We start from the raw sequence: 15654 nt of genomic DNA on the forward strand, positions 1-15654 counted from the left end.
TGTAAGCCAGAGTCTTCTGTTCATCAACTTGTTGTTCTTTTTTTTTTTAAGGGAAACGTCTTGCAAGGCGTGAGCACGCCTTGTAAGCCAGAGTCTTCTGTTCACTAGCTTATTGACGATTTTTTCCCCTTTTGTTTTAGATGCATAGAACAGCACCATACAAATTCTATTCTAACAACACTTGTGACCCTAGATTTATTTGTCTTGCACAAACAATGAAATTCAGACATCCCTTAACGACACAAGGGTGAACAAGAAAGTCTAAAAAGGCCTTGGGTTATCAAACACAGCTAACAAAACAAAGGAGAAGGATAAAGGCTCAAATTGGTCCACTATTGGGAAACAAGATAAAGGCATGGTTTGTAGAAAGGTCAAGAAGATTAGATCCTAAATGCCCTTATCATTTCAGATGCATCCAGTTCAATAAAATGTGGCCTCGACATGTATAAGATAACAAGTTCTAGAATGTCAATGCCATGTATGATACCCACTCAACAACACAAACGAAGCAAACAAGAATAACGTGCTCGTGCATGGCTCAAAAGCTCTCAAAAGTTTCAAGAATGGGTCAAATCCAGCATGTTCAATATTCAACGATATTGCCAAAGAAAATCAAAATGCATAGCTAGCATATATGACCACATACCCGTGCACCCTGATTGTGCAATCCATCATAGCAGTTAACAAATGTAGAGATAAAAATAAAGGCAACTAACTACACTTTTTTCTTTTGTGTTTCATTTTTTTTCTTTTTTCATTTTCTGTGTGTTTCATTTTCCCTTTTTTTTCGAGCAAAAAGAAATAATAGCAATAAAAAGAAGTAATAGAAACCATCCCTTCACACCTAAAGCCTACATTGTTCTCAATGTAGCCTAGACAAATAAAGTGTAAGGACAAAGGGAGCGAAACTTCCCTGACCATTGAGAGGGAGTAGCGTGACACTAAGGAAGAGGATGATGTGGCAGCTGGAATTCAATATGAGCATAGAAAGCTGCCTGATTCTCCATCTGAATACGGGCAAAAACCAGTAATGCCGCAAGACGGCCATCTAGTCCCTCAACTCGCTCCCCTAGCTTATGGATAGAATCTTGGAGGGAACGATATTGGGACTCCCAAATAGGGGAAGCATGGTAGGAGGATGGACCCGCCTGATCCGGGTGGGGTGGAGACCCAGTAGGTGGGCAGTTGGAGGGACCCGGGGCTGTGGTCTGCCCTCTCCAGGAGATGTCATCTGATATACATCTCCTACTTTGAAAATAACTCCCATTCTCTCCAAGGTACGTAAATCCAATGGCTCAATTTCGTGAGTTAGAGCGAACTTGTACCCTTTGTCGAGGTCAAGCAATCCCAATCGAACGGCCAAGTGAGTAATAAGTGAGCCCATAATCATCGACTTATGCCGCTTTAGAACGACAGATTGCATTTGAGTGGCCACCCAACACCCAAAGTTAACCTGGACTTTGTTGCGCATGCACCAAAGAAAATAAAATTCAGCCTTGGTAAGAGTGCCGGAGGAGTCCTTTCGGCCCGAGAAATTATAAGCCAAGAACTGGTGGATGACCTTCAAGACCGGATCCTTCAAATGAGAGGCTTTGGATTGACTCGAATCATAAAGTTGAGGGTCCGTGGACCACTCCCTCTATATGTCAATGTTATCACTAGAAAAGGGTCTAGTGTAATCACACATACTGTTTATATATGTCTCGGAGGAAATGGTATCCTTACTAACAAATCCCAAAGTCAGATTAAAGTCATTAATGAACATATCATGAGGGGTACCCCTTAATCAAAATTTAATCACCCCCTGCTCATCCAAAGTGATGAATTCATTTTTGATGAACTCAAAAGTGGAGTAGAATTCACAACATAGCTCCTCAAACGTAGGGTTATCAATGATTAGATACCGCTGCCAACCTATTGCCGAGAACAACTGTTCAATTTCTCAGGCAATTTGCAAATGGTCCAGGGTCGGGGCATGGAAACACTTACACGAAACAAAAGAACGGTGCACCAAGTTATTGAATTGGTCCTGTTGTTCCCGTGTAAGGTTAGTGACAGGCTCCCCCCAATTTTTAAGAGATATGGTACTCTTAGAGAGACCTAAACGAGACCGAATTGGGGGTTGAATTGGGGCTTACCTCTTACGAGGTCGGGACCCAGATGGACCAGATGTTATTGCCTTTTTCGGAGGCATTCGGAGACCACGGAAATGAGTATAGATAAGCATAGAAACAGCCAGTCAACCACCAAAAGAGGACAAGGGACCCAATCAACAAATAATACTCAATAGTCAGCAATCCAATAGCAAAGAGGAAACACAATTACCCCACCAAACAAGGATAGGCAGATCGACCCAAAAATCCCCCATTGGCGTTACTTGACAACCAATAATTAAAACAAGCAGAACCGAGATCCCGAACAATGAATTTAGCAATCAAATATGTCCAACAAAGGGTGAATTACTAGCCACGTGTACCAAATATCCGATTCACCAGAACCCACAGATATAGCAAGCCCAAGTTCAAGTTAAATATAGCAATAAGATTTCAAATGGGAAGACCGGTTGACTAAAATTTAGTAAAATAGGGGTACCACTCTTTTCACGCTAGAGGGGATCGTGGTGGAGATGCACGGCGAGAGAAAAGGTCACGAGGGAGGCACGCATGAGATGGCGCTGCAGATCTAGTTGAAAGGCACAACGCGCGCGCTTACGGGCTGGGGAGGCACTGGTCGCGTGAGCTGGTGGACTGGTCGCGCGAGGGAAGGCGCGCCCACTGTCGTACGTCTATTGCTGAAGCATACCGCTGAGGCGCGCTGTTGGCTGGGCAGGTCGCGCGCGAGGTACAGAGGTGCGCGCTGCTGCGCGCACACTTACTGGGGATGGTGGAGCGGCTCGAGAGAGAAAGGGAGAGAGAGACGGGCATGCGAGGTGGAGCGGGGTGGCGGCGACTGGTGGAACGGCGTGAGCAAGAGAAGTGCGACGCTGGTGCGGGCAGTGGCGCGCAACGGTGATGGGCTGCAGACCTCCAAAGGCGGCGGCGGACAAACGCGAAATAGAGAAAAGAAGAAATGAAACTAAGGCAAAGCAAAGGAAATTGAAACAGAAGACAAAGGTAAGGACCAGACAAGACAAGAAAAAAAAAAGAAAAGTAGAAAGTGGGGTTAGGGAGGGTTTCGGTCAAATTTCTTGACTTTCGTTGTCGCGCAGGTTAGAATGCGTGGCCACGCCTTGGAAGCCAAAGTCTTCTGACCATCACTTCCTACTAAGGTCCCAACGAGTTCCTTTCAAGGCATGGCCACGCTTTCAAACCGATAGTCCCCAATTTGCACAGTGCACCTGGCGCACCTCCTGTAAGGCGTGGGCACGCCTTTTAAATATCAGTTTTCTGTTTAACACCACAAAAACACTTATAATAAACAATTAGCACGGTAAAATCCCAAAGTAACGAAAATTGACAACAACTAATAATGTAATATTTGGGTTGCCTCCCAAACAGCGCCTTTCTTTAAAGTCTTTGGCTAGACACAGTAGTAGCTATTTATGCCACACAATTCGAGTCATCAAGACATATGACCTCCACTTGCTCACTATTAGACCCCTCATAGTAGGGATTCAGACGGTGACCATTTACCACGAATTTTTTTTTCATTTTCAAACTTTGGATTTCCACTGCACTATAATGAAAAATATTAGAAATGACAAATGGACCAATCCAACGTGAACACAACTTACCGGGGAAAAGTTTAAGTCTCGAGTGATAAAGGAAGACTTTTTGCTCTACTACAAATGACTTCTTTGAGACTTGTTGGTCGTGAAAGATTTTGCTCTTCTCTTTATAAATTGTTGTGTTCTCATACGCTTGATTCCTCAGTTCCTCCAACTCCTGTAATTGGGGCTTTCTATATCCCTCGGTGTCCATACGATCCATGTTACACCGCTTAAGCGCCCAGAATGCCTTGTGTTCAAATTTCACTGGGAGATGGCATGGCTTCCCAAAGACTAATCTGTATGGAGACATTTCAATCGGCGTTTTATATGCGGTACGGCAAGCCCATAGAGCATCTTCCAATTTCAAACTCCAATCCTTTCTATCAGGCCGCACCATCTTCTTCAGGATTGACTTGAGCTCTCTATTCGACACTTCAGCCTGACCATTCGTCTGCGGATGATACGAAATGGATACTTTGTGAAGTACGCCATACTTATGGAACAAGGCAGCAATTGTCTTATTGCAAAAATGAGTGCTCCTGTCACTAACTATAGCTCTCAACATTCCAAAATGGACAAAATGTTAGATTTTATGAATTCTGCAACCACTCTCAAATCGTTAGTCCGGGTAGCCTTTGTTTCCACCCATTTGAAAACATAATCGACAGCAAGTAAAATATTGATAGGGTGTTAATTGTTGGTTATTTTATTGTTAATTTTCCCCTTTATCCTTGCCAAATATTGTTTTAATTATTAATATTTACTTATATTTGGTATTGGACTCAATTTCAGGAAGTGAAACAGAAAACTACAAAAATGAGGGACTTTTTGGAGATAATTGGGATTTCAAACAACCGGGCCCACATGGTGCTACAAAGAGATTGCATTTCCTTTGCTGATTAGGAGATTGGAGTCCTACGGGCAATAGGAAACTAAAAGCAAGGAATTCGGTAGAGCCCCACCTTTGGTTTGATTCTCAATTCCAGCGGGGACCACAGGGATAAGAAGCTTTAGTCATTGTTGGCTTTAAAAAGGAGACAAACGTACAGAGAACTCTTAGCAATCAATAGTTTTAGTTTAGGCTTTTAGCATAGTTTTAGTTTTATTTTCTTAGCTCTTTCGCATGGTTGTTCTCCATTAATGGAGGACTAACCTCTTAATTCTAGTCAAGGGGACAACTGAAGACTTGGTTCAACAATTACTGTGAGATCGAATCTGTTTTAATTATTTTCTTCATTTATTGGTATTTATATGTTCCTTGATTTTAATTGCTATGGCCTTGTGTATGATTGATTAGTGCGCAATAATTAATTATTCATATAGGCTATTTTTGCTAAATAGGGGTAATTGAATCCGTAATTGTTCGTTATCTCTACCTCAGTAGCAACTGGCGTAATTGGGTTTATGTCAGGGGAGCATATGATCTAGCTTAAACAAACCCTCGTAGCGTGTTTGTTGGTTAGGATTGGGCCTTTCTAATTATTAATGCAATCTAGAAATTAAATCTTACGGTCGTACCTAGGGTTGTTTTTGGGTTAGAGAAATAGCTAACGGTCGTACCTTAGCTATCGATAAATTAAGGAAGGGTTGGTTGTTTATCGCGTGCATGACAACTATAACCAATCTATTAATAAATGTTGGGATTATTTTTGCATCAATGATCAGTGCATGAACCATTTCTGAAGTATACCCTTGGCTAGAGTTTCTCTTAGTTATTTCTTTTAATTAATTATTTTCTGCATTTAATTTGTTTAGTTGGCATTTGATACCAAAACCCCCCATTAATCTTGATTTGAAAAGAAACAAAATATCTTGCTAGTCCCTGAGGAGACGACCCTGCTTACCACTGTCTACTAGTTAGGGAATTCAGTTAAATAATTAATTCAGGTATATCGGATTAAGCAAACTCTTCGGGAACAGGGTGAATCAAGTAACCCATTGCACACCTAGAGTCCCTGCTCCAGTACTCGAATTGATTATTGACTGTTTTAAGTGGTAGTTAGGTTTTATTTATTATTATTGCACAGGTTCGGCACCTGTCAATTTTTGGCGCCATTGCCGGGAACTGGTGCCAGATTAATTTGTTTCTTTTTGAGTTCATCTTGTTTTTATTTTTTATTTATTTTTTATTTATTTTTCTCTTATTTTTTTATTATAGTTTATGGCTTCTAACACTCCGTATTTTGGTGATAGACTGGATTTTGTTTCCGGGGAAGGCGATGAGACTAGTTTTTTTGCTAAGTTTGCATATTCAGAGGCAGTAAACTCTATTAGAGAAAGAATGGCTGCTGCAACCTGTAAAATTTGTTATGCCAGGGATCATTCGACCGGTATGTGCCCCGAATATCAAGATAATCTGAGTGTCCCACTCAATAATTATAGAGATTTTTCACCATGGTCTCAAACGTGGTATAACCCTAATCCAAACGGGTATGATCAAGGATGGTGGGATAACTCCAGTTATAATTATACAACAGGGCCACTAGATTTTCAACAGCTAGAGTCTCAAGAACCGTCATCCATGTCAGGTATGTCTCTTGAAGAAATGGTTGAATTAATAGCTACTAACACATATCAAATTCAACAGGAGGTACATCAACTTCAACAGGAGACACAAAAGATGAGTGAAGAGATGAAAGAAGGAAGGCGTGAATGGGCATCTAAAATGAGCAAATTGATTTCTCCAGTTTATGAAGAATTGCCCTCACCGACTATTATCGACCATGAGGAAGATGAGAGTGCAATTATTCTGACAAATGACATGGTACTGCAAGGGTCTCAAGAAGAAGAATCTAAAGATGCAGATGAAAAGAAAGTTGAAGCACAAGAATTGAGACCCCAACATCAAATGGTTCAAGTGAATGAATCCAGTGAACAATCTCCAAATGCGGTGACATCTCCTCCATTCCTTGATCAATATTTTCCTGACTCTTATTCTTTAATTCCTGTTAGTGAGATTGATTTAATTATACCAGAAAATTTTGAGTTTCATGACAGGAACAAGTTAAGAGTCACGATGGCAAAATATCTCAAACCAGTAAGTGCTTGTGATGGAGGAGTGAATGAAGATTTAAGGTCATTACTTGGTTGTTTGGTGCCATTTACTAGTCCATGGAAGCCCGTAGCTCGTGTGCTCAAGAATTACTCTATTTACGAGGGCTATCAGGATTACATAGAAGATGAAGCACTGAAGCGAGTTACGCGATTTTATCCTCCATGAATAAACAGGACAATGTCTAGCCAAAGACATTAAAGAAAGGCGCTGCTTGGGAGGCAACCCAAGGCTTTTGTTTTAATTTTCTTATGTTTTTGGAATTTTTGTTAAGTGTTAGTTGCATTTAGTGATTTGTTACTTGGTGGCAGGAAAGTGGCAGTTAGACATGCCCACGCCAGGTGGTCACGCCTGAGGGAAAGAAATTTTCGTTCAGGATCTGCGGACTCTATAGCAGTTAGACGTGCCCACGCCAGGTGGTCAAGCTAACGGATCGAGAATTTTCGCCGGATGGTCAAAAGACTAGGGAGCGGTTAGGCATGCTCACGCCTAAGCTAGAGATTCTTTGGTAAAAAAAAAAAAAAACAAAACAAAAAAAAAATTCAAAGGACCTGCAGCCCTACACTTTCTTTCTTTCTGTCTTTTTCTTCTTCTTTCTTCTTCCTTTTCTTTCTTTTTCTCCTTTTTTTTCTTCTGCCTTTTTCTTGTTGTCTGCCGCCGCCCCACACCAAAGCCAAGGACAGCCGCCGCCCATCGCGCCGCTGCCCGCCGCGTCTGCGCCCCCAGTAACCAGCCGAGCGAGATCCTCCAGATCGCCGCACGCCGGCAGTCGCGTAGCCCCCCCGAGAGCAGCAGCCGTGCGCCTGCCCCCCAGCGCCCAGGCGAGCTCATCAAGAGCACCAGCCCATCGCGCGCGAGTCTTCGCGCGCCCCTCTTCAGCTGCAGCGGCAGCGCACGAGCTCCAGCACCACCAACAGGCGAGCGACCTCCTCTGCTCCTCCTCAAGGGCTTCACCAGCCAGGATAGCCGTCATCCACCAGCTCCCTCGCAAGGCCTTCGCGCGCGGACCACCAGCGCAACTTGCCCCCTGGCGCGCAAACGGAAGAGCGCCTCCAGCTCGCACGAGCCCAAGCGCGCTTCAAAGCGCAGTCCTCTGTTCAGCCGCGCACGGTCACCAGCAGTAGCAGCCCAAGCGCGACGTCCGCGCTTGTCTTAGCGCGTGCGACCCACGCGCGCCACGCTTTTCTCCTCCGTGCCACCCTTGTTCTTCCACACTCCGGTGATTTCGTTCTTTAATTTTCTGTCACTAAGTAGCTGAGGCCAGATTACTAGCTTTCATTAGCTGATGCCAGATTTTAATTTCTTAGCTGAGGCCAGATTGTTGACTTGCTAGCTGAGGACAGAAATTTTGTGCTTGTTTGGGTGCTGTGGTATATATCTGTGGTTGATTGCTGATTAATCGTCAAATTTTGTGCGCAATCAGTGATATTTGAGAAAAGTTTTTACTCTAGTTGCCTGTTTAATTAGTCTGGGGGAATTTTGCTGTGTTTGTCTAAATTAATTAGTTTTTGGGTTCAATTGGTAGTATTTTGGAAAAATTTTGCTGTTCACAGGATTAATTAGCTTTTGGGGTAAGTTTATTGTCTGTTTTTGCACTTGTCTGTGGTTGGGAGCGGTGACTGGGAATCATTCGCTTTGTTGGCTGTCTGTTGACATATTTTTGGACACCATTCCCTAGCCTTTGACCTGCCTCCTCGTATGGACACTCGTATGGAACGGATGGAACGCCAAATGGGCGGGATGGCCCAGAATTTGGCACAATATCTCTACCACGTGGGTTTCCCCCCGCCTTTCCCTCCACAACCGTGATTCATTTCTGTCCTCCTCCGTTTTGAAGGGAGTGTCGTTGCCCCAATACCTCTGATTTGGTCTTTCTTTGCTTACATTGAGGGCAATGTAAGGTCTAGGTGTGGGGAAGGGTTAACTATGCTTTAGAGGTGTTTTTAGTTGTCTGATTAAATTTTTCCTTGCCTTAGTAGTTTCCTTCTTTAAACGGTGATGAATGCAATTGAGATATGGGTATAAGTAGCAAGTTCATGCCATGGGTGCTCTATTTTCCTCGATGATGAATTGATTGATGAATATGCTGAACTTGACATAAATTTGACCACTTGTGCGATTTTTTGGGCCTAATTCTTGCTTTGTTTGGGTGGTTATTGCACATGGTTTGTCATTCTAGAACTTGCTCGGTTATGCATGTCAAGACCACATTTAAATGAGTTTAATGCGTTGAAATGATAGGGCACCTAGGAATGAGCCATTTTTGGACTTTCTTAAAACCAACACTTGGATTATTTACCACTAGAGAGCCAAGTTGAGCCTTAACCCTTATTCTTCGCTTGAGACCCTAGTTTTTAGCCGTAAAACTTTTTTTTTTAGACTCTCTTTTTGAACCTCGTGTGAAGAAGTGCTTTGATTTCATTATACAGAATTTTGGAGTATTATTTGAGAGGCATTACACCTATCTATGAAAAAAAAAAAGAAAAAAAAGGGGAAATGTGAAAAGAAGACAAAGTGCAGGAAATCAGCAAGTAAAGTTGATTTTTATGGTGCTGGTTGGGAGTTATTGAAAAAAAAACAAAAACAAAAAAAAAAGAAAAAAAAAAGAAGGGAAGTAGATGAATGAAAAGAGGAGAAAGAAAAAGTCGAAGGTTGTGGCAAGTGCCAATTTACTTCACTTGTGTGATGGTTGAGATGCCTTGAAGTTCCCAATGTGCAAGAATCTGTGTAATGAATTTCTGAGCACTTTCTTTATATCTTTTACACCCCTTTGACTCCTTTTTATCCTACCCTCTCACCCTAGCCCCATTACAACCTTTCAAAGTCCCTTGATTGCTGCATTAAAATTCATAAGCAAGTGGTGGCGATATGATATATGAGCAAGCCTATGGTAGTGTCATTCTATTGTGTTAATTTGAGAGCCATCCTATATACATATCCTATACACTTGGAGTGAATGAGTGCATTTTAACTGCGAGAATTGTCGAATTGGTATATTCTGATTTCGATGAGGTTATTGGGGAATTTGGAATGCCATTTTTGGTATGAACTACTGTAAAATACTGGGTATCTCGATCGCACCTCTGAGTTGAAGTATGCTTGAGGACAAGCATGATTTAGGTGTGGGGGGAATTGATAGGGTGTTAATTGTTGGTTATTTTATTGTTAATTTTCCCCTTTATCCTTGCCAAATATTGTTTTAATTATTAATATTTACTTATATTTGGTATTGGACTCAATTTCAGGAAGTGAAACAGAAAACTACAAAAATGAGGGACTTTTTGGAGATAATTGGGATTTCAAACAACCGGGCCCACATGATGCTACAAAGAGATTGCATTTCCTTTGCTGATTAGGAGATTGGAGTCCTACGGGCAATAGGAAACTAAAAGCAAGGAATTCGGTAGAGCCCCACCTTTGGTTTGATTCTCAATTCCAGCGGGGACCATAGGGATAAGAAGCTTTAGTCATTGTTGGCTTTAAAAAGGAGACAAACGTACAGAGAACTCTTATCAATCAATAGTTTTAGTTTAGGCTTTTAGCATAGTTTTAGTTTTCTTTTCTTAGCTCTTTCGCATGGTTGTTCTCCATTAATGGAGGACTAACCTCTTAATTCTAGTCAAGGGGACAACTGAAGACTTGGTTCAACAATTACTGTGAGATCGAATCTGTTTTAATTATTTTCTTCATTTATTGGTATTTATATGTTCCTTGATTTTAATTGCTATGGCCTTGTGTATGATTGATTAGTGCGCAATAATTAATTATTCATATAGGCTATTTTTGCTAAATAGGGGTAATTGAATCCGTAATTGTTCGTTATCTCTACCTCAGTAGCAACTGGCGTAATTGGGTTTATGTCAGGAGAGCATATGATCTAGCTTAAACAAACCCTCGTAGCGTGTTTGTTGGTTAGGATTGGGCCTTTCTAATTATTAATGCAATCGAGAAATTAAATCCTACGGTCGTACCTAGGGTTATTTTTGGGTTAGAGAAATAGCTAACGATCGTACCTTAGCTATCAAGAAATTAAGGAAGGGTTGGTTGTTTATCGCGTGCATGACAACTATAACTAATCTATTACTAAATGTTGGAATTATTTCTGCATCAATGATCAGTGCATGAACCATTTCTGAAGTGTACCCTTGGCTAGAGTTTCTCTTAGTTATTTCTTTTAATTAATTATTTTCTGCATTTAATTTGTTTAGTTGGCATTTGATACCAAAACCCCCATTAATCTTGATTTGAAAAGGAACAAAATATCTTGCAAGTCCCTGAGGAGACGACCCTGCTTACCACTGTCTACTAGCTAGGGAATTCAGTTAAATAATTAATTCAGGTATATCGGATTAAGCAAACTCTTCGGGAACAGGGTGAATCAAGTAACCCATTGCACACTTAGAGTCCCTGCTCCAGTACTCGAATTGATTACTGACTGTTTCAGGTGGTAGTTAGGATTTATTTATTTATTTATTATTATTGCACATGTTCGGCACCTGTCAATTTTTTTAAAATATATAAGAAACCAAAAGACGAGGGAAAGGGAACCATGAAATTTATACCCCAAACATCGAATATTTCAACAAACAACATGGGGGTTTGACTCATTTGGTCTCTACGAAAAATATTCCCCACCCTTTGACACTTATCATAAGATTTACAGAACAAATGTGCATCCTTAAAAAGTGTAGACCAATAGAAACCACTTTCCAACACCTACGAGCTGTTCGCTTTGGCCTAAAGTGCCCTCCATATGCGAAAGAATGACAAAAAGTTAAAATAAAATGAAACTCACCAGCACTTACACACCTTCTTATCACTTGATCTGAGCATTGTTTCCATAGGTAAGGGTCATCCCAAATATAGTGTTTTGCGTCACTTCTCAATTTATCTCTTTTAGCCTTTGGCCAACCTGCAGATAATTGATTCGTTATTAAAAAATTGACAATATCCGCATACCAAGGTACTCACGAATCAATGGCTAGTAATTGCTTCTCGAAAAATGATTCTCTTAACGGCAGATCCTCCCTATTCTTAAGCAACCGATTCAAATGGTCAACCACCAAGTTCTCGGCCCCAATTTTATCCTTGATCTCTAAGTCGAACTCCTGCAAGAGTAAGATCCACCTTATGAGCCTAGGTTTTGCGTCCTTCTTCGCTAACAAATACCGCAAGGCTGCATGATCAGAGAAAATAATTACTTTTGCACCAAATAAATATAACCTAAATTTTTCTAGTGCAAAAACAACGGCTAGTAATTCTTTTTCTGTCGTGGAGTAGTTAAGTTGAGCTACACTCAATACTCTCGATGCATAATAAATCGCGTGTACTGCCTTGCCAATTCTTTGCCCCTACACGGCTTCTACGGCATAATCACTAGCATCGCACATTATTTCAAACGGTAAGCTCCAATCTGGGGGTTGAATGACGGGCGGCGATGTCAACGATTCCTTCAATTTATCAAAAGCCACCTTGCACTCATGGGTGAAATTGAATGTCACGTTCTTTTACAGCAACTTGAACAGAGGTACTCCGATGTTTGAGAAATTCTTGATGAACCTCCTATAAAACCCTGCATGGCAAAAAAAAACGTACTTTCCGTACACATACGGAGTAAGTCAAAGCAGAAATGAGATCTATTTTTGCTTTATCTACCTCTATTCCCTTAGCTGACACAACGTGCCCTAAGACAATACCATACTCTACCATGAACTGACTTTTTTTCAATTAAGAACCAAGTTTGTTTCTATGCACCTTTTCAAAATTAGAGTTAGATTATCAAGACATTCATTAAAACTATCACCGTATACACTAAAATCATCCATGAACACCTCAATAATCTTTTCTATGTATTCGGAGAAAATACTTACTATGCAACTTTGAAAAGTTGCTGGAGTATTGCAGAGCCCGAAGGGCATCCTACGGTAAGTGAACGTACCAAATGGACAGGTGAATATGATTTTCTCCTGGTCCTCCGGTGCTATCGCGATCTGGAAGTACCCTGAAAAATCATCCAAGAAACAATAGTAACATGACCAACTAATCGTTCTATCATCTGATCAATAAAAGGGAGAGAAAAATAATCCTTTTTCGTCACAGAGTTTATTCTCCAGTAATCAATGCACTGACGCCAACCAGTAGCTTTTCTAACCGAAATCATATCACCCTCCTTGTTCTCTTCTACAGTTACTCCCGTCTTTTTCATGACCACTTGAACGGGACTCATCCAAGGACTGTCCGAAATAGCAAAAATAATCCCCACCTCCAGGAGTTTAAGTATCTCCTTTTTCACAACTTCTATTATTAAGGGATTCAACCTCCGCTATGCCTGTCTTACCGGCTTCGCATCATCTTCGAGCCATATCCAGTGCATGCATAAGGACGGACTTATTCCTTTGATGTCTGCTATATTTCATCCAATCGCCTCCTTATGATCCCTAAGGGTTCGCACCAGTCTGTCCTCTTGACTTGGAGATAAGTGTGCAGAAATGATTACCGGAAGCGTCTCTCGGTCTCCCAAGAATGCGTACTTTAGATGTTTCGGGAGAGGTTTGAGTTCTAACTCCAGTGCCTACACAACTGAAGGAAGTATCTTTGCCTAAATTTCTGGCACAAACAGAGAAATAAGCTCATACCTTCGAGGAATGGTCGGAAGTGAATGTAATGCTTCAACTGTATGGTGCAACTCATCTCTCATGTCCACATCAAGGGTTACACCCAATTCAAGATGTTTGGTCAAGACCACTTCCAATGCGTCTCTACCATCTAAATCAAAAATTTCCTGTACAATGGGCTCAATAACACTCAAAGCAAAAATAGAGTTAGATTCCTTTGGATAGTTCATCAACTCAAAAATATTGAAATTCACAATTTCGCCATCAAATTTCATTGATAAAGTACCCTCATTCACATCTATTTTAGTTCTAGCAGTGCTAAGAAACGGTTTACCTAACAAAATAGGTGATAGATTTAACGACTTTTCATTTTTCATATCCAGGATATAAAAATCTGTTGGAAAAACTAACTCATTTATCTGAACTAAGACATTCTCAACTAGTCCATTTGGATAAGCATTGGTGTGGTTAGCTATTTGGATTATGATGGCCGTTTCTTTTAATGGCCCAAGATTTAGAGAGGCATAAATGATTTTTGGTATCACGTTGATTGATGCCCCTAAATCCAACATTGTTTTTCTAATCGGTGTATTCCCTATTTTGCACGGAATCATGAACATACCTGGATCCCCACACTTGGATGGGAGTTTTCTTTGGAGTATAGCCGATACGCTTATTTTGCATGGGATCGTGAACATATCTGGATCCCTACACTTGAGTGGGAGCTTTCTTTGGAGTATAGTCGATATATTTTTTCCCACCGCTACTCTTTCGCCCCCTTTCAACTTTCTCTTATGAGTGCACAAATCCTTGAGAAATTTTGCGTACTTTGGTACCTGCTTAATTGCCTCCAATAAGGGGATATTGATCTCTACTTTTCGAAATATGTCCAAGATCTCTTTTTCCTTCTCCGTCTTCTTTGTTTTTGCCAACCTGCATGAAGAAGGAGGTAAATTAGATTTAATGAGAATTAATGGAGTTAGAGTTACCTCAGGGTCTCCACGAATGTGACCTTCTTCTTCAATCTCTTTCTCGATCTCTTCTTCACTTTTACTCTTTAGGTTCGTGGCCTTAGGCCTCTCAACTTCCTTGCCACTCCTCAGTGTCATGGCACTCACGTTCTTCGGATTCGCCTCGAATTGTGATGGCAATTTCTTGTAAACTTGGGACTCTAAGCGATTAATTGCAGTTCCATGTGACTTATTTGAGTCTCCAAATTTTTCATGCCCGATCTAATTTCATGCTGGAACTGAGCAATGCTCGTGACCAAAGACCTAGTTTCTTATTGGAGTTGAGTAGTACTCGTGGCTAAACTCTTGATAATATCCTCCAAAGAGCTTCCTGAATTCGAGAACGAAGGTTGAGACTTTTGTTGCCATGGTTGTTGAAACCCTGGTGGACGATTTGAAAATGAATTCTGTAGCCTGTTTTCATAGCTGAAATTGGGGTGATCCCTCCAACCTGGACTGTACGTGTTGGAGTATGGATCATACTACCTACGAGGTGCGAGCATGCCTCCGGCCATGTTTACTTGTTCAGTCCCATCCTCTTGCAACATGGGGCATGAGTCAGTGGGGTGGCCCACGTTTGTGCAGATTCCACAGACCTTTACTTGGTGCACGTTCTCCACAGCTAATTGCCGAACAAAAGATGTTAGCTCCGAAAGTTGTTGCTGAATGGATGTCGTCTCCACCTCATTGACCCTACGGGTAGGGTTACTTTTACGGAAGTCAAACTGTTGAGAGTTCTCTGCCATTGATTTAATAAGCAACCATGCTTCTCTCGATGTCTTGTTCACCAATGCTCCCCCACTCACAGCGTCAATGATACTTCTGTCAAGTGACTGAAGTCCGTCATAGAAGTATTGGATCAATAGTTGCTCATTAATTTGATACTGTGGGCATCTAGTGCACAACTTATTGAACTTTTTTCAATAATCATATAGGGATTCCCCAGGATACTGTTTAATGTTGCATATCTCTTTCTCAAACTTGCAGCTCGGGATGTAGGAAAAATTTTTTCTAAAAATTTCTTTTTTAGTTAGGCCTAGGTTGTGATACTACCTGCAGGTAGATAGTATAACCAATCCTTTGCCGCATCCTTGAGGGAGAAAGGGAAAGTTCTAAGTTTGATCTGCTCCTCAGTAATTCCTGGAGGCTTCATACTGGAGCATACCACATCGAACACCTGAATGTGTTTGTAGGGCTCCTCACCCGAGAGGCATGAAACGTGGGTAAGAGGTGAATTAATCCTGACTTCAGTTCGAAAGAGGTATTCTC

The sequence above is a fragment of the Coffea eugenioides genome, chromosome 3, assembly GCF_003713205.1.
Source record: "Coffea eugenioides isolate CCC68of chromosome 3, Ceug_1.0, whole genome shotgun sequence".
NCBI lineage: Eukaryota > Viridiplantae > Streptophyta > Magnoliopsida > Gentianales > Rubiaceae > Coffea > Coffea eugenioides.